Source organism: Rhipicephalus microplus, chromosome 9 (genome assembly GCF_043290135.1).
Source record: "Rhipicephalus microplus isolate Deutch F79 chromosome 9, USDA_Rmic, whole genome shotgun sequence".
NCBI classification, from domain to species: domain Eukaryota; kingdom Metazoa; phylum Arthropoda; class Arachnida; order Ixodida; family Ixodidae; genus Rhipicephalus; species Rhipicephalus microplus.
In genome coordinates, this window is record NC_134708.1 from 126,990,253 (window position 1) to 127,016,740 (window position 26,488).

Here is a 26,488-nt window from a genome sequence, read left to right on the forward strand (position 1 = left end):
TCCAACGAGGCCCCTTGTGACCGACGTGCGTCTATAAATAAGATCCAATGGCAAAAAAGGAGCAGCCGTTGCTGCATGCGCACGTAACAAGCGAGGAAGCACAATGGGCGTCAGCTACTCTCCGTCTCTCCTCCGATGTTGCTTTCTCCCGGCGCCGTTTAGGATGAGAGGGAAGACTAGCGCGGTGGCCCGGTTGAACAATCGTGGAGCTCGGGACGCTAGTCTGTGCACCTATCACCCCTTATCCAAACTTACTGCTGCAGTACATGGGCTGGCTCAGTACAGTGATTTGTCTAAACACGTTTGCCGGCGCACGACACAGCGTCGCACGCGGCGCGCCCCTTCTTCCGCGTGCAGTTTTGAGAGTGCGCGCTGCTTGTATCCACGTGACTAATTTAGGGTACTTGTGAGCCCGGTCAACCCGCCCTTCCCTGCTTTCGTAAGCAACGCTGACTAACTTGTCCCGAAATATTATGATGATCCAGACCATCGCAGTCTTTCCGCAGGTCACACCGGCCTCTGGATGGAGCAGCATCACCCACGTTTATTTTTATCCTCAAGATATTGTCTTATTTTCTGCCAGCAATGTATGGATGACAAATGCTGGCAGACAGTTTAAGTTATATAATTTGCATTTAGTGTGGCCTGGTGCGAATTCGCGGTATTCAGTGGTGTCACTTACGACGTGGTGTTTCATACACGTTCTTAAAACCTCGAGAGTAAGGAAATACAAGTATCTCCGAGTATGTGTGGATGAGGGGGACAGATTCATCAAGGTAGAGGAAAAAGCATTTGCACCGGAGGAAAACTGGAACATCGGAGTAACCAAAACACTGGACATAATGGAGATACAATAAATTTAAAGTGATTCTTGTCTGCGTCGACATTGTCTTTCGGGAGTGAGTTCGCTGCTCTTTATAGAATAGAGTGGTAGTTTGCATCGTCCCCATCGGCAGGGACAACCGAGAAGCATAAACACTGAGGTGCTTCACCCCTAAATAAACACCTAACAAGCCCGCTTCATGCGGAACATGCCCGTATTGCAGTGGTCCATAATGGTCCGCGTTAAAACTACCTTAGCATTCGGCCGGGTGTGCTGCCTCGTCAGGGTATATAGGACGATGTTAGTGCCTGGGCGATAAAGCTCGTTTTTCTAACGCAAACCATGGTGCAAGAACACACATAGACCACGGCGGCAACGTGAGCAATAACCACGTCATCTGCTTATCATTGTCAGGAAGTTCCGTGAGAAAAAGATAATCGTTTGTACGCAGAACGTTGGCAGAGCCGCAATCCAGGCTAGAACAGACGGGCACGTCTCGAGGTACTTTTTTGGTGCTTCGTGGGCATATTTAGTAACCAAAGTAACGCGAAATACACAGCAAATTAGAAAATACTTCAACGAAAGCTAGCTAGCCCGTGATCGTTTGTCTTCTCCTAATGTTTACCTGTACTGAAACAAGGCGCAGCTGCGCTGTTTTGTATTAACATATCTATTTATTTTGCTAGTGATGACGGTTTTCTGTGTTTATTCATCTTGAATTTTCGCGCATCACTCAGACCAAATATTTAACTAAGCTTTATAAAGAAGGTAATAGCCCAAAGCGAAGCATTGGTCCAAGCCCTTAGTTTCAGAAGCAATGGATGAGGGCGGGATAGTATAATCAGTCCAGTATCAGACGTCAACGCCGCAGTGTAGGCCCCAAATCACGTCAATGAAATTCTCTATGATTTTTTTTTTCAGTGCCCCACCCTTATCCGCGTCTAGATACGCTGATCAGATGCGCGTTCGGTCGTTTCCATCGACAGTACGTCAGGACATCGCAATTACGGTCTTCGCGAAAGCCAAAGTATATACAGCGTTGGAGGGGAGGCAGGCTTATCAGAGACCGAGCGAAGGAGGAGGCGCGTCTTTCGGCCGCGTTATTTCACTTTCGCCGCTGTAAGCCGGCGTTGTAGGCGAGGTTGCGGCCACCGCGGCAGCTGACCCCGGCCAGACAAGGATCGGGTCGGCGGAGCCCCCACTTCCTGGGAACCAGGCCACCACAGACCGGCGCAGCCCCACGACGAGTCAGAAATGCACGCGGCCGCTCGCTTCTCTCTGCGAATTGGAACGCGTAACCGCCGCCACGAGAAGAGCGAACGTCGTCGGCGAAACGCTCAGAACGCCGGAAGAGAGATTTCGGCCTCAAAGAGGTGCGCGCCTTCTCTCTTCCAGGCATTTAGAGAAGGACGGCCGCCGCTACGTACGCCGGAGCTGCTGGAACACTTTCACGTCATCGCCGACCGCGTCCACGAGCGCCGACAAGTGAGATCGACGCCTCTCTTCACAAGTTCCTGCTTTTGCGCGGCCAAGCAGTGGAGAAGAAAAAGAAACGCCTGATTCTCCTTGCACTGATTATCCCGGAAGATGAGCACTCGAAAAGGTGTGCAATCAATATTTGTGTTGTGAGAACACACTGACCACACAAACTCTGTTGGGTGAGAACCTGTTGTAGAACGCGTTTTTTTTTTCCGAATTAGCATGCCAAATTAACACGTCGCTATAAGAAGCTCGAAGCGTACTCTCCTGTTTCGGATGCTATTATGACAATAGCTATATCTTAATACGTCTACGACACAATAGAAATACAATAGTTCAACATGTTATCATATGCAACAATTGTATCAATGACGATTAGCGCTGCGTACGTGTCGTCACCTTCATTGTTTTTCTTTGTGTCACTGTTTCACGCCGTCAGAGAGTATAGCCGGTGCAGGCTAATGCAAAGAAAATGATGATCATGGTGGTGATGGTGATGGTGATGATGATGATGATAGTGGTGGAGGTGGTGGTGGTGGTGGTCTTGGTGGCCTAAAAGCATGGCTCACACCCACTCTGGAGGATTGGCCATAAAATGATTAATTAGATAGTCGATCACATATTACTTTTAAATCTAATGAACTTCAAAATGGTTAGAAGAAATCCAATTTTACGAATTGAGAGATTTTCAATTAGGACCGCCTTTATTCCATTAAGAATCTTTCCAAAGCAGAACAGATATCCCGGTGAGATTGTCTTATTGAGGAGGCTTTCAAGCAGAGGATACTAGAAATAATGATATGCAATATAATTAAATTAAAAGCCGCTTTAAGAATGTTTTTCGCCAGTGACATGAAGCGACTACATGATAAAGAGCAGTGCTCGATTGTTTCATCCTTGTTACAAAATGAACAAAGAGGGAAATGAGCCAGACCAGCTCTATGGGTGAAGTAATTTAGTTTTACATTTCTACAGTGTCATTTGGTAAAAAAAAAAAAACTCCTTTACGTGTTGACGCTTAGGTGAGTGATTCGTTTAGGTCAGTGATTATTATTTTACCAGATTATTCAATTACGGCACGCCTTCCGAATCTGTCGTGTATAACGAGTGCTGATGTGGGAATAATTGAAAGTACCGCACCACTTAGAGTGGCTTTTGCAAGAGCTGTCCGCCATTTATTTCATTTTTATGTTCTTGTGTACCGGAATGAAGGCGGCGTCAGAGACTTCTTTTTCATTTATGTGTGGTTTCAATATTACATACCCGGCCCTCGTGATAAGACTGGTCTTTGTAATGTTGAAGACCAACATTTTTTTTGGTCCAGCTTAGTGGATTATTTTAGTGGCCGGTGCTCACATTCGGCCTCGTTTGTGCTACTTATGCGAAAGGGCAACGGGGGGGGGGGGGGGGGTTTCAAACCTATGCCCTAATTTTTTTTTACAATTTTGATTTCATATCTATGCATACACATGCATATATAAATACACACGTGGACATATGCAAAGTATGGTTACCCCTCTCCCCTCTCCAGGACGAGGAAGAAACATTAATGTGAGAATCCCGTGGCCTCAATGGTGCGTAGCCACGCCTAAGCGTCAGCACGGAGCTCTTTCGGCCTGGCGACATCTTCGACCCGTCGGGTTGCCCAGAGCTGTTCCTCTGGGTCTATTCGAGCGCTTTGCACTGTTTTCAGCGGTCGATCTTGCGCGAAACGAGAACAGTTCATATGGGCGCATAGCACTTTTCTGAAGCAATCTTTTGCTTTGGGCTAACATCCATCCCTTGACATGCACCGTCATACCGGAAGTGTATCTCCTAAGTAGACATGCAACGGGTCCGGTACGCTCCACCAAATTTGAGCGCCTTCGGCAAGCCATCGGACGTGAGCATCTCGTCAGCCGCACTGACGTAATGGCGTCACTGCCGTTCTGCCACTGTCTATTGAAGTGTCGCGTGATCTTGTTGCGGGAGGTCATGTCGTGCCCGTCAGCCCCGTCGTCCTAGTGGTTGTGGCTGACCACTAGGCTGGTCATGTCAGAGTCAACTGGTTGAATTTTTAAGCGTGTTATTCTTAACCTAATTTTTATTGCCTTCACAACTTATTTTCACCAGTTCCAACCCAAATTGGCCTAAATGGAGCACATGTTTTCTTTTTTTCAATTTATAAGATATATAAAAAGATGTTGACACACAAGCAAGGCGCCGGCTAATTCTTAGGCCTTCAGTGAATGTCGAACACATTTCCTAAAAAAGAAATAAAGAGGAGCACATTCGATGTAACCGACACAAGTATAGCAGTGCCCACGTATGGTCCTTGTGGACATGTATTCGCTCGTGTGTACATAACAGTCGACAACCCATACACTTCAGCCCACACACAAGATGCGTGTCGCATAATACTGCGCATAAGTACGACATGTGTTACACAAATTAAAGTTTGTTATTTCCTACTACTTGTCAGCGATTTCACTGTCTTACAAAAGCCGTTCTAATGCTTTTAAAGCTTACGTCTGTAAAGCACCGGTTGACCACGGCCCAGAAGTTTCTTGATACTGAATGAACTGTTGTCTTATGCCAACAGTTCTCATTTAAGACGGCGTCTCGGCGTGTCATGATGTGGGCCGTCTATGAAAAGGTGAAGGATATGTGAATCCGCTGTAAAACTGCGAACGACAACTGGCCAATCCATTCGCACCTCCTCCAGCGCTTCAACGCAGTACACAATAGCGGCCCACCTCACAAAGTGTTTGGAGCGTGCCCTAGCTCGCGTAAATTATCTGCCATGGCAACGCGCTCAATTTTTAGACTTTGTGGGACCCGTGACATAGAAATTAAGTTAATGTTTTCAGTATGATCGTATTCGTCACCTTGAGGAGCGAGTGTAAATCATATCTATTTTTACTGTCATTTTTTTGGGGGACCACAGGGCAACATAAAGGGAAAAAGTTGTTTTCTTTTGAAAACTTCTGCCAGTACACACCTACCAGTCCCCTAAAGAGGTAGCAGCGCTCCACAACAAACGCTTTATTTCTGCAGCACATGTTTTGTGTTTGCAAAAAAGAAGTGAACAGTCTATATACCTTACTACATAGTACACAGTACGGTCTGTACTGTACTATGGGAGAGCCCTGCCCAACTAGGTACTTTTTTCAGCCTACGTGTGACCTTCATGCATGTACGGAACCACTTTGGCCTCTGCCACCAGAGATTTCGAGGCATCTTTTGAATCGTCGTACTCAATATTCTTGAAAGGTATGAGGCACTTCAATATAAAACACATATTTTAGGCACATGTTTGCCTCATAATGCGAGCTGTATGTTTCATTAAATTTTCATAATTAAAAATTATATTAGAAGTGTGCTTGCACCTAATTCCTAACTCACGTTTTGTTCCCTGAACGAAAATGATTTTTTGCAGAGACATAATGTACTGGCCTGTGAAATGAACCAAAACGAATGAAATTTGATGAATATTAGGAACATAACGAATAAATAACCTAAAATGTGTGCATTAGGGCACCTTCGTATAACAAGCAGCCGTATTAAACCTTGCGGTGCGATTTCACTTATTGAAGTTCATTTCACACCTGCTAGAATGATAACGAAGAGTGCCAAACTTCAACAAAAATGTTCATTAGCAAGAGAGTCACGACCAGTTGCGTTCGAAAAATTACCAGAAATAGAAGTTCTGAGAAAGTCAACAAGAAAGATTTGAAACAGGTGTAGCGCTTCACGAGATAAATATGAGAGCTAAAAGTTTCAATATTTGTTGCCAGATTCATTGCGGACCTTACTATTGTATGCCTTTTTCTCGAGCAGCCAGTGTAAATTTTTTTTTCTAGCTCGCTTTGTAACATCAGTGTCACAACGGGGCGCTTTCGCGCTATAGTGCTTATCCTTTGTAGGCACGTTTTTCTAGGCTCAGTATAAATTTGTCTAACATTATAAAATTTGATTCTATTTTCAATGTTGGAGTGTCACGCATCTTCGAAAAATCTAATTTTATAGTTTACAGGTTCACATATGTGTACTTGGGCGTGAACAAAACATGCACCACTTTACACGTTCCCCTAGTGAGAAGTTGATGACCTTTAGATTGAAAACGATGTGTTAGCAATTTTTTTCAATCAATCAATCAACCAGTCAGTCAGTGTATTTTATAAAGACAAAAAAGGAATAATTCATAGTAGAAACAATACAGGCTTTGAGGCTTTTAGAGCATTTTGACATATTCCCACTTGATAAGATTGCTAAATAACCTAAAAACTACTAGATGTCAAGCTAATATTCAAGATTTCGAAATAGTGCCATCAAATTATGTGTAGTACGTAATGACAGACGAACTCGGCACGGGGGTATAGCTATTTTTACAAAGAAGAAAATTCCCTTAACTGTTCTACCGGTTGCGGAAGGTGTAGAAGCGGTTTTTTGTAGACTACTTTCAGTCCTCACCCAAACGTTGTGTGTTGCGTATTCGAAGCCCTTCTGCCAATCTTGAGGTCAGGCGCTCATCGTACGCGCACATGCAAAAAGACGTGTTTGGATGTAGGTTAATCGTACTTCGGGATTTTAATATGCCAGATACAATCTGCACACCATGAGAAGCAGTATGGCATGCTTTGATATGCTTACAGACATGATGCTCGCATTTAATCTTTCTCGAATTGTAACGGAGACTACAGCACACAGGCAGCAATTTCCAACATTCTTGACTAGGTGTTTTTGAGTGAGCACTTTCAAGCAGGCGATACAAAAATTCAACTAATTGAAGGCATGTCGTACCAAGAAATCAGTTTGTGCTCCCTCCCTGTGCGTGATGCTACTTTACCAAAAAAAAAAACAAATAATCACTTACTCCGACTTCAGCAAGGCAGATGATAACAGCATACTTGACTACCTTCTCTACGAACTGAGTTCTTTCGAACAGCTCGCCGATGCTCCCGACAGTAACATAGACATTATCTGGCAAAAATTCAAATCATTCGTGCTCTTTTGTATTCATACATATGCTCCTGTTCGTACAAAGAAGAAAAAAGGACGTAAATAACAATTTGCGCACTACCAACTGATTGCAAGATCGCAAAAATTATCCCTATCATCAAGTCAGGAATTAAAACCAAACCGCATAATGACAGACAAACAAAAATTAAGGCCCATCTCCGTTATTAGCACTTCGTGCACACTGCTTGAACACAAACGTTAAGCATATATATAAACACTTACCTCGAGGAAAATAGCTTTCTATCACCAACGCATCATGGGTTTCGACAGGGATCATCCAGAGTTACTCAACTTGTTGAACTTATACATTTTTTATTTTATTTATTTATTTAGATACCTACAGCGCCCAACTGGGCATTATTGTAGGAGGGAAACAAACAGGAAAAGATACAGGTAGTATATACAACATGAAAAGCAACAAACATTATGTAGGAATAAAGATAAAATCAACAAACATCTGGAGTAGTATTGATCAACCAAACCAGGCAGACCTTATTTCTATTGATTTTTCAAAAGGCATTGATTGCATTTCACATCAAAATTTCATGCTAAAATTTGAACACAAATTAGGTGAATGACCCTTAAGTGGATGGATTCGCAATTCTTACAAATTAACCACACCAGTTCTAAACTCACTCATGTCACCTATGGAGTTCTCCAGGGTAGCGTTTTGGTTCCTGTACTCTTTCTCATCTTTATCTATGATTTACCCACTGACAACCCTGTAAACATAAAAATTTTTGCTGACGGCTGTATAAAAAAATTCTACAAAAAAAGTACTTCGCCAGTTTACCATGTCACTTTAAATAATGCTCTAAAAAAGTTTCCGCGCGGTGTGCACTCCGGAAAATGAGCCTTAGAGTAAAAAAAAACTGTTCTTTTGCGAATAACAAGAAAACACTTCGTGGATGAGTTTTCTTGCACCATATATGATGACCCGGTAACGCTGGTCTCGCAGCACAAATACTTTGGACTAACAATAACCTCCGACGTTACATGGGCTCGCCATGTCTCCATTATTGCCTCAACGGCACTTAAGTGACTCCTCTTTTTTAAACAACGCCTTCATCAACCACTCTGTGAGACTATAAATTCCTAGCTTCTAATACACTCATTAGGTCAGTGTTGGGATATGCTAATTCAGCGTGGTTTCCATCAACCAGGAAAATAATATCCACTATAGAGGGAGTACAAATAAAAGCAATTAGATTCATTTTCAATAAATATCAGCTCACAGACTCGCCGAGTGCTTTAATCAAGTCGGCCAGATTACTTACAACTGAAAACCACGCTACGCTGATTGATTGATTTGTGGGGTTTAACGTCCCAAAACCACCATATTATTATGAGAGACGCCGTAGTGGAAGGCTCGGGAAATTTCGACCACCTGGGGTTCTTTAACGTGCACCCAAATCTGAGCACACGGGCCTACAACATTTCCGCCTCCATCGGAAATGCAGCCGCCGCAGCCGGGATTTGAACCCGCGACCTGCGGGTCAGCAGCCGAGTACCTTAGCCACTAGACCACCGCGGTGGGGCTACGTTGGTAAGCCTGAAATCGCTTCATCCACTAATTCATAACAAGCTAAATATTACCAGTTCTAAATACATCTCTATGGAGACACAAAAATAACTAGACTAAAGCATTCATACAACCTCAATAAATACTATTTTAATACAACGTGTTTTTAATACTCCTTCTTCCGCTAGCCACAAGGCAGGGGAGCAACTTACCTTCCACTACTACCAATACCTACTTAGTAGCCACTTTTCATTCACTATTTAAAAAACACTTACATGAAAGACAAACATAGAACTACAAACATTTCGGGGCAATCATTAACGATTGATTTGACCCTTTGTACCCACATGCCACAAACTACCATTGCAAGGTATGCCCTTTTTGTACTTTTTTTTGGTTAAGCTCATGCACGCGTGACTGATGGTATAACTTAATCGTAACTATATTGATGTGTTAGGACGTGATTTTTATATTGATTATTACATTTCCATTAGTAAAAAAAGTTCAGTTATTTTGCATTAATTCCCTAATGATATTTTTTTTAACTTTGTTATACCTATAGGTTGCGCCCTTCCTACAATAGTCTTTAACGGAATTGACAGCATGTTCTAAATAAATAAACAAATGAATTGTTCACACAAAACTGCGGCACTATCAGTTGTGGTTTCGTAAGGCTTAGGTGAGCCAACATTTCAACTTGTATCTTTTGAAAAAAGGTGCCGTAGGCGGAAGCTTTATACAGCGAAATTACGGGCAATAAACCACCCATTTAACATAACCAAGAATTGAAAAACGACATTTTGAGAGAAAACTCACTTTTTTCACTTGGCCTCATACCTCAAGAAGCGGCTCAGCAGCATACACGACGACCGACCCAGAGACGCCAACTAGGTGAGTGAGTGAAACAACTTTATTGTTGATCCGGCATAAAGGTGAAGAGGTAGGAGAATAAAAGGAAAACTCTGGAGTGCTCGGACGTCCCGAAGCAGCAATCTACTCGCGTCAAACCCGTGGGAGCACCGCTTTCAGCTGCTGGCGTTCCAGGACTCCAAGTATGTGCTGGACCACGTCTTTTCGGTTGCCTGGCTCTTGGCTCATGATTTTGCTGACGATGATAGTTGGCATTGTTTCTTGCTTACCCGGCGGTGGCGCACAGTCCCAGAGGAGATGTATCTGTGCTGCTTGCGCCTTCTTGCCGTAATGGCATATATCTGAGGAGTAAACCTCCGGGCAGACTTGTTTTGCCCATACAGAGGTTCACATGTCTTGTACTTGCAACTGCCGTAGTGTTGCTGCTTCGCTACGTTGTAGCTCTCGGTGAGGTGGTCGGTAGAGGCGTCTGCTCGCTCCGTTCCACTGCAGAACGTCGCCGTAGGTTGTGATGGAATAATCTCCGTCATAAGCATCGGGTCGTTCCGGCTCCGAGGAATGTGTTGATGAAGACCCCCGGCTAGTTAGCACGTAGGCCTCCATATCTGCCCCCTCGTTACAGTTCTAAACAGCGTAATTGTGCTTCGGTTGACCACTTCATAAATATCCGTATGCTATAAAATACTAAAACGATGTGTCACGATAGGAGGTCAACATGATTCAACGACAATAATTAGTTTTCAATTTTAAGAAAGAAGGAATTCTGAAACGCCTCTATATCTCTCAAATAAGGTATTTAGCACCCAGATAAAACTGACCGTAATGTAAAAAAAAAACAATACGGCCATGTACGAATTTTTATCTTCTTACATTGATCTATATCAAGAAAATTCAGCAGTTGCCACGCTTTTCTTTGTAAGTTGGACCAAATGAAATGCACTAACGGAAAAGAAAATGCTTGCCTTCAGTGCAGCCAGAGGATTATAGCGCCGAGTCTTGCTCGTACGCGGATGAAAGAATTCGCAGCATATCCCCGGAGTGAATGATGAGTGCTGCCAAGCGTCCATCCCTCCTTTCTGTCGTCCGTCAAGCAAACGAAATCATCAACTATACGAAAACCACTAACGCGTTCTAGTGATAATTTTTCCAAGGATGGATGGATGGATGGATGGATGGATGGATGGATGGATGGATGGATGGATGGATGGATGGATGGATGGATGGATGGATGGATGGATGGATGGATGGATGGATGGATGGATGGATGGATATGGATGCACCCTTTAGATCGGGTGGTGGCTAGCGCCACCAAGCCGTAATACCTAATGAACCAAAAACTATATTTATTTTTTTCCCTTAATAAGTGAGTTTGAGGATTCGTACTTTGCTGTGAAGAGTTTAATTTTCACTCGTGCCTTGGCTTTAGCCACCAATCAGATAACCTCCTTCTAGTTAAGTCTACCCGCTTAAAGTTTATTTTGCCCTCCCGCTCCCTAAACCCCAGTGCTTTGAAAAACTCTGCGCCATCATCCTGAACTATAGGGTGAAGCCCTTTACAGAACATTATCAAGTGTCCGGCAGTTTCTTGTTCCTCTCCACACGCACTGCATACTGTGTCTACACCTTCGTATTTGACCCGATATGTCTTGGTTCGCAGTACTCCCGTCCTGGCCTCAAACAGTAGAGAACTACCCCGAGTATTATCATAGATCCTTTCCTTGGCAATGTCCTGCTTAAAAGTTCGATAGATCTCTAGTGCGGACTTCTTAATCATGCCCATTCTCCACATGTCAGTCTCCGTTTCCTTCACTTTCTTCTTAACCGATAGTTCTTTTTGGTTTGGCCACCTGCTGTTTTCTAAGTATTTACCAGTCAACTTCCTGGTTCGCTTCCTCCATTTTGTATCGACATTCTTCATGTACAAGTAGCTGAAAACCGTCCTAGCCCAACGCTCTTCCCCCATTTCTCTCAATGGCTTCTCAAATTTTATCTTGCTGCTAGCTTCCCTGCCCTCAAATGATGTCCATCCCATATCACCTTGTACTCCCTGATTTGGTGTATTCCCGTGAGCTCCTAAAGCAAGCCTACCTATTCCACGTTGCTTAATTTCTAATCTTGCTTGAACTTCTTATCTCATGCACAAGACCGCATTGCCGAACGTCAGCCCAGGAACCATGAACCCTTTCCATATTCCAAGGACATATACACACAACGCCATCTGTTGAACAATTTATATACTAGAGATGGCTACATACTACTACTACTACTACTACTACTACTACTACTACTACTACTACTACTACTACTACTACTACTACTACTACTACTACAGAGAAGGGAACGACCCATAGGCTAAGGAGCTTCGCCCCTAAAGAATCATGCGCACGCCGGGATCCCGTGGGTTCTGCTTTCTGCCGCGATCTACGCCGCTGCCGGTATCCACACTAAGTGCGCCCTCTCGCGGTAGCCGGGTGCGCGAGGTGATACTCTGGTTTTGCTGGGGAGTGCTGCGATGAATGGCTGCGGAAAGAAACACACCGTGCGCCCGCCATCTAGGAAGCCATCTTTAGCATTCGGTGTAGCGTTTGGTATCGGGTAAATCAACAATCTTGGGAAGTTACTCCCAAGCCACTTTGTGTGGAAACGCTTGATTTCACGCCCGCCCTTCTCCTGTGAAACACAATCGCTCTAGCTGGTTGCTGCTGATACCGCAAGTTCTGTTTAGGGGTGAATATAAGCACTACGAATATTTTTAATAAAAGGTTCGTCGTCTCTGCTAATAGTATTATGTATGGCTGAGTAGGGACGTCAAAAGGCTGAGCGACATATATTAGGTCATTTATGTTAACGAAATGTTCCCTGCCACATAATTGTCAGTCCGTGTCACGACGAAGTCAAAGATATCGAGGCACCGGCACCAACTGAGTGACAAAAAAGTTTGAGCATGAGGCATTAAACGAAAACAGTGTGGGTACACTTACTGGATTGCGATAATGATTTTGAGTTAGCGTTCCGTAACTGTTCAACATTCGTAGCAATTCTGCATAGGTCGCTATGTTATAAAAGAAGAATGTTTCTAAAGCTGATCAACAGCGCATTAGTTAATTCCATTTGTTACTGATGGACGTCTGGTAACCACACTGGCTACCAAACAATGATGCAAGGCGATCGGTGTTCTCTCCTTGGCGTGACCAATATCTGTCGCCACGCAGCATTCGCGCCTGCTCACGCCGCCGTTGCCCCGTAAAATAAAGCCGCATCCTTTTCTCCCCATCAGATTGCTTCCTAACTTTGAGACAGCAGTGGAGCGATTCCTAGCGCGTCTGTGCCGCGAGTGAGTGAGCCAAAGCAGTCTTTTTTTTACCAAAGTGGTCATTTACGACCGCATCGGTCACACGGCCGATGCTGGTTGCAAGTCTGAATGAGCCTGTATTCAACGGGCTCTTGCCGACTATTAGAGCGAAGGCTGTTATGAGATCAAAACTCGGGTCAAGCGCGGTGCCGCAGTTGCCCGCCGTCGCCACCGCTGCCGCCGGTGCATGTAACCACAATCGCGAGAGAAAAAGAAAAATAGCACCAAGAACACAGTAGGGCTCGCAACTGGGTCCGCGGTGGGCAAGCCCAGTATTATAACACTGAGCCATGCTGGTGTTTGGGACATGTTCGCAAACTTGCCTTAAGCAGGCTTGATGTCGGGAAATGAATCACGTAACGTGGTTAATAAAGCGCTTTAAAACAGCAAAGCAGCAACGAGGCGTCACACAATTCGAATAGCATAACGAGTGGGTTGTCCAATGCTGCAACCCATTACAAAACTTGTGAATGATCTGCAATTAACTGCGGCACATACCCGCTTCTGCGGGATTCCTCATCGTCGTCAGCCGCTGCTCGAACAATTAGCACAAACTTTCCCGCAAGTATTTAGCGTATACCACGCTTTTCAGAAGAATGACGAAAAATGGCATAATGAATGCTGGTCTACTGCCCAGAAACTATTATCTTTATTACCATAGTGGGTACCCAGCAAGTGTGCTTGCAGCAGTTACCAAATGAGTATATATAAAAGGCTCTGAAAGGCTGCTCTTCTAGCTTTCGCAGTGGCTGTGCAGCACCTCTGCTCATGCCTGGCGTTTTTTTTTTTTTTTGTCGCGTCGTTTGAGCTTTTTTTCCGCATCTTCCTCGTCCTTTCCTCTCTTCTCGCTCGAAGCATTAACCTATGTGTACACAGATCCTTCCACTGGGGACCATTCTAGGAAAACGATGCTATCTCGTTACCGCCTTCGTGCCAACGACGACCATGGAAGCGTGTTAGCATGTAAGGCGCTCCTCCTCGAGGGGAAGGTGCGAAATCTAGGCGCATGTAAATATAAAGCAAAAGCAATATAGGAAAAGGAAGTTCGGCGGCCAGATGGTAAACCGCACTTCGTATACAAACCTTACGTGCATCTGTTACCTAAGATTACGGCCGGGCGTAAGGTTACGGTGGTTATAAATAGCCACTCGTTCAATGAACATTGCGCGTATATGAAATGCGTCTGCGTGCAGACTTGCGTTGTAACTGCATGGCATTCATGCCACGTTCCAGCGGGAACACAACTACGCGGGTATGTGTAGTTTAGAAGAAAAATGTGGTCTCTCAGTTGAGCATCGTACGAAGGTCAAAGGAAAACGTATGCAGCTTACTCGGAGAATAAACCGTTCAAGTAACCACACGATTTCCCAGGCCTGACGGTCGAATTCACAGCCAGTTGAGTGATCGAGGCGGACGTTGATCAGAATTCATTTGCTGCCTAAACCAATAAAAGCCCAGAAAACAGTCGAGATCTCCGCAGGCGTCGCTGTAAGCCATCAACTCACCAAAATCCTGAACAGTTTCTTTGTACATTCGTACTACGCTTTGACGAGTGCATTCGGTTAACAGACAGTTGCCGTGTATATTTCTCTATACTTCATTTCGTTGACACAAGTTCGCTGTCATGATGTGTTTTTTTTTTCTCTATGAACAACCATGACCAAAAAGGTCATAGCTGTTTCATCAAGTCTTACATGCGATTTATGTATAGTGACCCGGTTTAAGCTATATAGTTAACGGCATTTTTTTAGCAGTGAAGCTCACTGAGCTCCCCGTAATATGTATGTCGGAAACAGAAACATCTGCAAGAACTGGGATGCACTCTGTGTATTATTTATTTATTTATTTGTTTGTTTCTGCGCATGAGCAGAAGATGGAGCGAACGCAAAAGGCTTAGGAGCCTCACAAAAGGTCTTTGCTCCAATTGCTGTGAAGCACGCAGGCCATCATGAGCACTTAGCCAGCTAAAATTGATCAAATTGAGAAAGGAGATAAAAAATGTACACATGCAAAACACTGTAATGCATTCAGAAGGTGTATTCAGAAGCTGTATGACATTTTGCGGCAGCTCTTACAAGGTGAGTCAGCTTTTTATGCTTTCGCCTGTAGCTATAAACAACGTAGAAATCAAGTGACAGCGGCATGGCACCATTCCAGAGACCCAATTCATAAGCAAGGAACCCGGTGAGCTGAAGTCGACAGTCGCGTACGGAAACACGTGTGGTCGTAAACACGCATACGGGCCACTAACATGCACACCCCAGGAGGGTGTGAGCTGACTGTGGTAAAACATCCTTCGGCGACTGAAGTAACCTTCAGCAGAAACTGAAGTGGCACATGTAAGATGTAAGGAATCAGATTCGTCGAATGCGATGGCTGAACACGCAGTAGCAAATGCCAGAAAATAGACTGTAATAGAGCAAAAACAACGGAAATCCCAAATAACTGGACTTCTGTGCTTTATCTTCAACCTCTGACAAATGAGACAACTGCGCGCATTTTTAAACGTAATGACGTCACCTTCCCGCACACGGGCGAAAGTTGCTCTGTCCTATCCAAAAAATATGCATACCCGCACTCTTTGCACATTTACTTTTCATTGTGAACGAAGCTCCCACGCGAATGCTTAAACGTTCTGCTTTTATGTCAACATTCGTGGTCATTGTTTATTTTATTCGCAATAGGCTTTGAAACTACAACAGCTACGAAACACCAGAAAAAGACATGACATTGACATCACGCCCGTGCAATGCATGGTTGGGGTAATAGTGATATATCACAGCAGGCTCCTTCGCGTACGTAGTGCACTGTGGCACGTCACCGATAACTTCAACAGATATCAAAGAAAAAAAACAAGAAGCAAAAGGTCCGCAGCGGAACGTGGAACCGGTAACCTCGTGCTCCTCACCCTGTGACGCTAACCACTAAGCCACAGGACGCCTCTTCTCCAACATGTTAACGGTGAACCATTTATATAGACCATGAACGGCTTGTGGCCCTCAGAGCTCGGGAACTTCAGTGCGTTTTAGTAATCAGTACACCAGATGGCACGACGGGCGAGCGTTGGACGCGCTCTAATGGTCATAATGCCGCGCCACCCCGCGTGTCGCTTTGTGTGCGCGCGTCCACATGGCGGGCTCAAAGTGCGTATAGATTACTCTACTGCAGTGGCTCACTCGCGCGGGCGCTTTTCTCGGAACTCGGCTGCCACCGCAGGTTTGCTCCGAAGTTATAGTAGTTAAAGAAAGCACGAACGTCACTTCACTTGCTGCCACAGCGGCGTTTAAGAAAATAGCGTGCTACTTACACATGAAGTATAGGATCATGAGTGTTGTTTGAGCTGGGTCCTGTGTATGCTCATTTCGTGTGTGCTTTTCGCTTGAGGAGGAGGAGGAGGAAGAAAGTTTAAGCGGAAGGACAGGGAGGTTAGTCCGTTCTTAGACTGGCTGGCTGAAAGGGGTGAGGGGAATAAAAGATGTTAATCTTTTATTCCCCTCATTTTATTTGAAGATTTTTTATTCCCCTCATTTCATTCCCCTCATTTCATTTAAAGATGTTCAGATGAGAAGAGAGAGAGAGAAATTACAAAAAAATTGTGACAGAGGTAAGGCAACCTCAAAGAGTATAACACATTAAAGTCTGTCACTGAGGCCAGATGTCCGCAAGAAGCGCAGCAAAGCTTTCAAAGCCTTCTGGGCTGAGGATGGGCTCGGTTAATGACCCAGAATCCTTTTTTCTGACAAAGGCCGATCGTCCAGTCTATGCAGAGCTGCAGTGAGTTCTTGTCTTTGCGCGTTGAAATGGGTGCACTCACACAGAAGGTGCGCGATGATTTCTTCGCAGCTGCAGTAAGTGTATGAAGAAGAGATGGCCATTCCAATGAGATAAGAGTATGCGTTCGTGAAGGCCACTCCAAGCTAAAGGCGGCAAAGAAGAGTCTCCTCTGCTCGAGATATCCTTGGGGGAAGACAAAGCTGCAGATCGGGATCCAAGTTATGCAGGTGCGCGTTTGTGAAGTCTGTTGAGTTCCACTGTACCAGGTTTGCGCTGCAACTTTCGAGCTGCTTACCATGCTTCACGTGCCATTGCAATATGTTACTGCAGCATTCATTCTTTCAACCTTGTGGCGAAACAACACACAGTGAATTCTCCACCACCTCTGTGGGAACACGTTTCACGTTGATGTTACACCGATTTCTAAGTAGAGGGGTCGACCACGTTCTTTTTTTTTTTTTTGCAATAATAGAGGGAAGTGTTAGCATACAATCACTGTACCCCTCGGAATGTTAGGCCTTATTGGAAAAAAAAGTTCCACTATTTCACCGCTGAGTGCAAAGTGCTTCTTTGTCACTGAAAGAAAAATAGGAAGGGAAATTGTCGCATGGCATTAACGTTGACAAAGGTAGCAGTCAGCGACTAAACAACATTCCAAGCATTGCGACACGGTTTGCGCAAAGCATTGTCTTTGTGGGTGTAACTATAACATATCGAAACAAAACACTAAACAAGCGTCGCAACATCAGTTACTAAACGAAAAGCCATTAGAGACACTATAAGAAAACGTTGCAGTATCACTCATTCAATCTTATAAATTGCCAGTGGCAGGCGCCTCATAAACGCGTCTGTCTTGCGCATCTATGAATTACACAATAGAGATTGATATTCAAAGAGCAACGTACAGGACCACGTGAGATATTCTCACTTCGTCCTCGTTATTTTTGTTTATTTTTCTGAATATAGCAATTCAGTAGTATAGCTTGTTCATGCATGGTAATAACTCTACTGAACAGGCTTATCTCTAAGCCACGAGTTCCATTGAGATTCGTTTTCGACGTGCGTGTGCGTGCTTCTGAAAGCGGAGCCACACCTTGCTTGTCTAGGCTTAACTACCAGCTGTCGCGGGCTAAGACTGGAGCGAGCGGTGCGCTTAGCGAGTGAGCGTCGCGTAATTACACACAACGTGGCGCTTCGTAACGCCGGCGATTACGCATTCCGTCCGTTGGGCGAGCATTAAACGCTTCCCACTCGCCGCCGCTGCCGCAAGTGGGTCAGCGACCGAGGCGCCACATCCTCTCGTTCTCTCCTCCTCAAAGACTGCCACGGCGATCGCGTCTGGCGCGCTCCGTTTACGTAAGCGCTTCGCACGCTCGCTGCACACACGTGTATGCAGACCACATACAGCGGTGCGGACACGGAATGGATATTAATTAGGCGATCTTTCGGTCTCCTACAATAATTTTCGAAGAAGAGAACGAAGAGGAAAATGAAGCTTTTCGTCAATGTAAAGGGGCTTGGCTAAAAAATATAATTAAAGAGAGCACTGTACCAATGAAGTTCATTGTGGGTTGGCCAGGAGGACAACTAGAAATGAAAACTGACAACCAGATCACTGCCCAGAGAATCCCTCTACGTAAGTGCGAACGAGCACGAATTACGACCAGTCGCAACGAGGTGGTAGAATACCAACTTCTATGGGTATGTTCTACTTTGTAAAGACAGGCAGTATCATATCATGGCACATGCTGTCTAAATGTCCTTGGTTCACTAGCAGCCGCTCAAAGATTCCTTAAGGAGCTAATGACGACAAAAGATGATCACGGGTACGACTTGTAAAGCATATACACTCGCGATATGCTCAACACTAACTAAAATATCAATCTTGCCCCGCCGGGGTGGTCTAGGGGCTAAGGTACTCGGCTGTTGACCCGCAAGATGCGGGATCGAATCCCGGCTGCGGCGGCTGCATTTGCATGCGAAAATGTTGTAGGCCCGTCTGCTCAGATTTGGTTGCACGTTAATGAACCCGAGGTGGTAGAAATTTTCGGATCCCTCTACTACGGCGTCTCTTATAACTTATAGTGGTTTTGTCACGTTAAACTTCACATACTAATAATTAAAATATCGATATTTGGGTTAGGATCTCACACTTTAAACAAATACATATGCGCAGTTTTCATTGTATCGCAGTTCGTTGGTTATTTTGTTTCTCAACTTCATGCCGAAATTCTTGTCGGGCGCTTTTCGAATTCCGAGTTGTGAAAAGGACGTTTGTGACATTTTTGTTGGTTTTATTTTGTTTTTTTTTGTTTTTACAAGATATTGAACCTTCATTGAATATCTATAGTAAGGGTTCTTATCGAAGTGACCCTGAAAGACGCTATTATCAAGGCTACGAAATATTGTTGTGGTGTCACGCCATTCTTGGCCTGCTGGTCGTGAAGAAAACAAAGTGAGCCGCATGGCTAGTGATGCGCGAGTCCAGCGCAGAACAGAATGGCCTAGCTCTTCACCTGGTGGGAAGCGGCATCCGATGCCGACTCGCTGCGTCGTCGTCCGAATAAAAACCGCGACTATGGCACGGCTGCATGAGCAGCCGTCTCGTCTCTCAGCACTACATCGTTTTTAACCTGTGTTGCTTAGCAATTACGTACTCAAATTGTAATGCCCAAGAGTATATTGGGCTCCCCATCCTACGTAAGTCGATACTCGATGACAACCATTCAACGCAAAACTACAGACTCGTTAGTAAGGTGCCAGAGATATGCGAGCGTCAGAGCTCTTGCATTGGGCGTCATCATTTGTTGCAAGCTTGAAAAGCGCAGACCAGCGTCAGTTTTAAAGAAATGTTCACACCAATGGTTTACAAGAATGGCTTAAGGTCAAAGGTGCGGGTTTTTTTTACTGCAAGAAAGAATAGTATTCAAATGCAAAAGTGCGGTGCAACGAATTAGCACAGACAACAAAAACGACACAAGGAACACACTTCCAAGTAAATTTCTCGGGCCACCGAATTGGTTCATATATTGAGAGAATACACATTTCACGTGCATGTACGTGAAGAGTGCGCATGCATGTAGAGCAAACAGGTACGATTTTCATGATGCCGCCGCCAACAGGACAAGTTCAGTAATAAACTCAGAGAGCACCAAAATTCAGACAAAGTACCAAGCCACACAAGGTGGTCTCTCCCAGAAATTCCAAAGTGCGAAGATGAGACCGTTGACATACGACAGCCATACTCACGGTGGAGTGTGAACCTAGACAAGAGAGAGTGTGCTGCCTTCTATCCAAGCAATGAATTTTGTTGAGTGGGGCTGGCTGAACATTGAATTTGACCAAAGAAGACGTGTGTTGTTTTGAAGATGTGGGTGTAATGCACTGTTCCCATTAAATTCTGACTCACGTCTAGACCTCAATTATCTCAAACTAGCTAATCAGTTTAAAGATAGATAACACAATCTTGTCGAAACCCGGGAAGCAAGAATTAAAGTAAAGAGGTCTGTGTAGGTCACGTGTAGAAACAAAGAAAAGACGATGAAAACGCTCAAAGCGACACGATGCTCCCGACGACGACAGAACACCGTCAACATCAGCAAGATAACATCGGTGCTTGAAAAGGCCAGTGTTCAGCAGATCACTCATATTCTGCAACGACTGTAGGTGAACAACGCAGATCTTCGAAAGGTCAACGATAAAATAGAAACCTGCCTGCCAGAGGACGAGTTCGAAGATGAATATTAAGAAAAGATTCAGTACGATGACAAGGCCAACCAAGAAATCGGCCGCCTCAAGGCAAAGGTAGCGTCAATGCAGGTGAGTGCCATCACCTCAAACAGCGTAGCAATACTTTGTCCGCTTCCCTCTCATACTATATTCATCATAGCGTCAAGCTACCGAAGCTATGTCTGGAACCGTTCAATGGTAAGCTTTCTGCATGGCAGGCCTTCTGGAAATGCAACCGTAAAGCAGTACAGGAGGAGAACGAATTAAGGCCTCTCAAAGAACGAGAAGCTCCAGTACCTAAAACCACTGTTAACGAGACGAGCAATGACAGCGATAAGAGGATCGCAGGCGACGGATGTTTGCTACTAAGGTTTGTTTGAGTTTGAGTTTAGTTTATTTACCACGTACAGTAGTACAGTAAGTGGCTGGGACAAAGGAAAAAAGCTGTATAAAACAGCTTGACAAAGCCCCATATCCCCATGGCAACTGTGGCAACAAAAACGGCAAAATCAAATTAAACACAGGACAGTTTAATTAAACACAGGACAGGTGCCATCGAACTATTGCAGAAAAGATTTGGTGACAACGAACGAGTTCAACAAGAACTTATCGCAAAATTTAAAATTCTTCCCAGCGTACCTTCACGAGAGAATGCACGTGAGCTACGGTGCTTGTACGACCACGTACAAGCGCGCAATCGTGAACTGAAAGTATTACGTACAAATTCGTCATCTTGTTCAGCAATATTGAATGACGTTATTCGCTTTGAGCTGCCCCCCCCCCCCCCCCGAAAAAAAATATGGCTGCAGATTTCCACAGAGAACTACGCTGAGCCCGCAGCGCCACAACATCGATGAGTCAATCGCCACAACATTCAGTTGCAACATCAGCGTCAGGAGTAGACAACAGGCTAACAGACATTCCAAGATTTCTGCTCGTCAGGACAGGAAACAAAGAAAGATGGGCAGAAAGCGGACATGCCAAGAAGGAGAGCAACGCCGAACGGAGCGGAGAGAAAAGTAAACTGAACCACGCGCGAAGCGCCATGGCACTTGGGGGGGGGGGGGGGGGGGAAGTGGTTCTTAAAATTGGAAAAGAAAAGAAAAGTGAACCCCGCAACTGTCTGCAGCTAAGTGCGACACCTCAGCAGTGGTTCACATGGGAAGGGGAATGGGGGATAATAGACTTGAGCGAAGAGAGGAAAGAGAAAGGAGAGAGCGAAGAGGAAAAAGGCACCTAATTTCTGTCTGCCTTCAGGCGACACGGCGCAGTGCCTTATAGGGGTGGGGAGAAGGAGGGATAAAAAGAATAGAAGGAAAGTAGAAGCAGAAGAAGACAGCCAACGAGAGGAAAAAAGAAGGAGATAGGAAAGTGGGGATCCGGTCGAAGCAGTCCAAGGGCGGGGTGCCACAATGCGAGAGCTACACGGCGTCAGGAGACCGCGGAGGGCGAACCAGTCGGCGGGAGCTACGCTGAAGTCGGAGATCGCGAGGGCACAACCGTCCAGCTTGAAATCCTGCGAGCGAATGCCATGGCACTTCACATGCAGCCGGTGCATGCAAGCGAGGAGGTGTTTCTTCTGCGAGTCGACGAAACACGAGACACACCACTCTACGACTCCGCTCCCTCCAAAAAGAAAGACAAACAAATTAGCACGGGCCAAGCGCTGCTTTCGTTGTACGTCTTGGGGGCACCAGTCAGCCGAATACAAAAGAAAAGTGAAGCGCACCCAGTGCACCAAACACCATGCATCGTCCGTGTGCATCTCCGACTGAGAGAAAGCAAAGAATGATCGCCCTCAAGCAGCTGTGCAAGAAATTACCACAACTAACGTACACGCGTCCCCTCAAAAAGAAGTTTCTCGGCAGACTTTCCGTACTTGGGCCGAGGATACAACCGAGGTGTTCTCGATGGCAGAAGCCAAAGACATTTATTGGAGGAAATGGCTCTAAAGCTCTTAACCTGTGTGTTTTGGGACACAATAACTTCCAGCTCAACACCTTCACATCGACGGTTGCGGAAACAGAGACACATCAAATCATTGAACGGTGCTTTCTGAGTCAATATGGGGACAGTAAAACAATGATTAAGGCCATAGACAGACAGACAAAGAAGTTTATTGAGACAAAGAACTTTATTGTTTAAAAATAAGGTGCCATCAGCACTCGGTGTTCCCTGGTGGTCTCCCTACCAAGTACTGACCGAGCCCAATGCTGCTTAGCTTCGGTGATCGGACGCGAACCGGCGCATTCAGCATGGTATGGCCGATGGCAAGGCCATAGAAGTTCCATTCATAAGCAAAGCTGTGGAAGTTGTTCCAGTTGACCATACCTTCATGCTAGAAACTGAATGTATTGAAGGACTGATCACCGATAAGCTCATTTATCTAGGAATGCCAGCGGTTCCGGGAATAGCCCTGTGGATTGGAGCAGATCATTTTCGAAAATTGTTGTCAGTGCAAGTTCGGCACTGCGCAGACAACAATGGCTTAGCAGCTGCAAACACAAAGTTTGGTTGCACATTCAAGGGTCCGTTCAGCCTCAACAGCTCTCTGACCATGGTGACAAATGTTTGCGTTCTAAATATTGGTCTAGAAAGCCATAGCCAAGAGCAAACTATACTGGAATATATCAGGAAGCTGGACGCCATTGAAATCACCAATGAAGAGAACGTAAAGCCGGACAGCGTCAACTATGCTCTGAGCAGCGTCGAGAGAAAAGGTGACCGTTATGAGGTGTCACTTCCACGAAATAAAGCTTCCAGTGTTTTGGCAGATAACCAATATATGTCTATAAAATGGCTGAGAAGTGTAACAAAGAGGTTATGCCTCAGTAAATACCTCGTGGAAGAATACGACATGGCCATCAGAAGCTACATGAACGAAGGGAATGTAGAAATATTAAACAATGAAGTGGCATCTGAGCATTTTTGCCTCACCAGCTGGTCATCCAAACTCAGTCAAATACAACTAAACATCGCGTAGTATGTCACGCTTTGTCTCATGCACCAGAACAATCATCTCTACATGAACATTTTGATAGAGGACGAAAGCTTATTAGTGACGTGGCACGCATTGCGCTGCGCCATTTTCGCCGACACCTGGTTGTTCTCGTGGCAAACACCGACAAAGCCTTGCTCCAAATCGGCGCGTGACCAGAGGACAGGGATGGTATAAGATTCCTTTACTACAGTGAAGTACGCAGTAATTCTTACGTCCTTCCAAATATGGAAAAATGCAGAATGCAAAGAGTGCCGATCGGTACTACGGCGTGCCCGTACCTTCTAAACGTCGTTATAATTCACCACTTGTAATGTCAGGGCAAAAGTTAAAACAACAACAAAAAATTATTGTGCATATCCAAAGACTCCTTTTACGTCGACGACTTGGTTACACGAAGAACTACTGAGGATGAGGCACGGAAGATAGCTGCACAAGATAACAAGATAAAAATCGACGCAGAAATTTTCCTAAGAAATTGGTCATCTGATTCGAAAAAGTTAGGATGGCTTTGTGCGGCTAGCGAAACAACGCTCCGGACGAGCCGCAAAAAGAATTGGAGCTTTTGTGGACACCTACTGAAGAAGAGATGTCCCTATCGGCCGCGGCCGCACCGTATGCACAGGAGTCAGTCAGCACAAGGAGCGCGTTACTACAGGCATCACGAGGATCTTTGACCCTTTAAGACTGGTATCGCCATTTGTGGCACGCGCCGAAATACTCTGTCAGCGCCTTTCGAAGAGAGGAGGCGGCTGGTGGGAGCACATGGCAAAGCCCGTGAAGGTATCCCTTCGAAACGTCCTCGGCCATCAAAGCCTGTATTTTGAAAAGCTCACAACGGTCTTGGTGAATGTAGCGCGATGATAAAATCGCGCTCACTTACACACATCTCAGAGTAGCTGGGTGAGCCGTCAGTGCTGAGGCATCTGGTGACAGGAAAAGACTGATAACTTTACCTGCCTCCACGTCAAAAACGATGTTCTCACTTCTACAGCAGTTGACATTGACTAGCACTACATTTCTATCTTCTTGGAGTCTTAGCGACTTTCTCGGAAACATTCAAGCGCTGACTGAAGCATGCCATTCTAGCTTTAACTGAACAAGGAAATCTATGCAGGCTAATCTTTACATCACTGCAATATTGGGTGCAGCGCCACGTACAAAATTGTAATAAGTTGTTCACAGCAAAGAGGCGCACTTGTAAGCTTTATTTTGCGTTCATTGTGCATATAAAACGAGAAACCATCTGATATCGATAGCTTTAAACAATTAGGCATTCCCGGTCGGATCACCATAACAGAAGATATTGGGAATCTCCGCTCAAGTTTAGAGGCTCTTTGCCTCTAGTGTAAAACGAAAAATAAAATCAAATGGGTCTCCTATAGCAGCAATATTAATTCAAAGGGTTTTGCTATAAGAGAAAATAGCACCACAGACCACAATATATCATTCTAACCATACTTAATTTCTCAAGAGAAGAAACTCCTCTTTTCAGCCAGAACCAAGACTTCTTGTACCGTAGTGAAGCCAGTCTCTGCCTGTTCATATGCGAATAACACAACCTCCCCTATCGCTGACCGACTCAGTAGGCCCCTTGGTAAAATTTCAGCATCTTCATAAAACCGTCAAAGCGTGGCGTACGGCAAATTTACCGACTTCTCACGTTGCTCTGCTTCACAGTAAAAAATAAATAACACTACTGAGTGTTTTCATAGTCCAACTGTTGACTTCACTCGCCACCACAAAATATCGCTTACAATAATGTTTTAAATATATTGAATTGAACAAAACTGAAAAAAAATACGAAACATATGATCATTATTATCATCATTATGAAGCACCGAGTGTTTGTTAAAACTGACGACTCTTAGAACGCGTCCTCCGTCGAAGTGCATGTGCGAAACATCTGTACACAACAGCGTCTACAGAACGTTCATAGCGCGCATATGGCTTTAAAAAGTAAAAGGCCTCAACACCGTACAAACACCGACATTCGACCACCAATCAGTCAAAGCGTCTGACAGAACAAAAGATTAAAATGTATCGCGTATTTACGTCCCGCAGAGTGTAATCGTGTTTGGATGCAAGCTCTCGGCGCACACGTGCTCTGCTCTGACGTCACTGCGAAACCACTGTGGCACCACGTTATCGCGGGACCTTCTTTCCTGTCCTTAATACATAAAAGGTAGCGCTGAATAATCTTTTGAGGTCATTTTTGTGGTGAACTCGGCTCACATGTGTCACGTGCTGCCCCTGCACGAAGCATGCATGGTCTCAGAAGACTAGGGAAACATACATAAAGAGCGGACACTACCGTATGGCTCTGCGGCCGAGCTACTGCGCTGCTTTTAGCGCCACGAGTGGCTGGTCAGACCCTATAATGTCTTCAGCATTAATAAAATAACAAAAACATTTTCACCCGAAGGTGGGATTTGAACACATACCCTTATGCTTCGAAGGCGTGTGTCTTTACCGCTAGACTACAGACCCATGCTTCTACGATGAGAATACATGTACAGTACATCTGAACCACATGAATGTGCACCATTTGTGCAAAACAAATGCAGCAAGACAACATCTTCTAGTCACACTTTACTGTTTATTTGTGGTAAGCCAATAAACGTCCTCAGCGGGACACGATGTAGATGGGTTCGGTAAATTGCACAAGTCAATAAGGTTTCTTCTTTGCAAAAATTTGATGCCAAGCATACGTTTTGATTGTCCTCCTGAGGAGGCTATTACATCTGTTGATAGAGACTCAGAAGCGAGAATGGGTACGCCGTCTAGCAGACGATAAAACCCTTTCTTGCTCGGCCGCCAAAAGGTATGAGTGGCCACTCCTAATGTAGTATATTTCTCTATGTCAGAAGCGTCTACCCATGCCCATGACATAGGAAACCGTTGAGCACTTCTCACTCAAGTCATGAACTTCCTAAAGCG

The 26,488-nt window shown here is 44.9% G+C and overlaps 1 protein-coding gene and 1 non-coding gene across 4 annotated transcripts in view; both read right to left on the minus strand.

Annotated features, from left to right (window-relative positions):
• LOC119164630 (uncharacterized) overlaps nt 1-26,488 on the minus strand; it is a 231,070-nt gene that overhangs the window by 188,271 nt on the left and 16,311 nt on the right. The window lies entirely within an intron of this gene.
• On the minus strand, nt 22,704-22,822 carry LOC119165940 (5S ribosomal RNA). The gene has a single exon (XR_005109085.2). It is a non-coding gene; the product is annotated as a 5S ribosomal RNA (ribosomal RNA).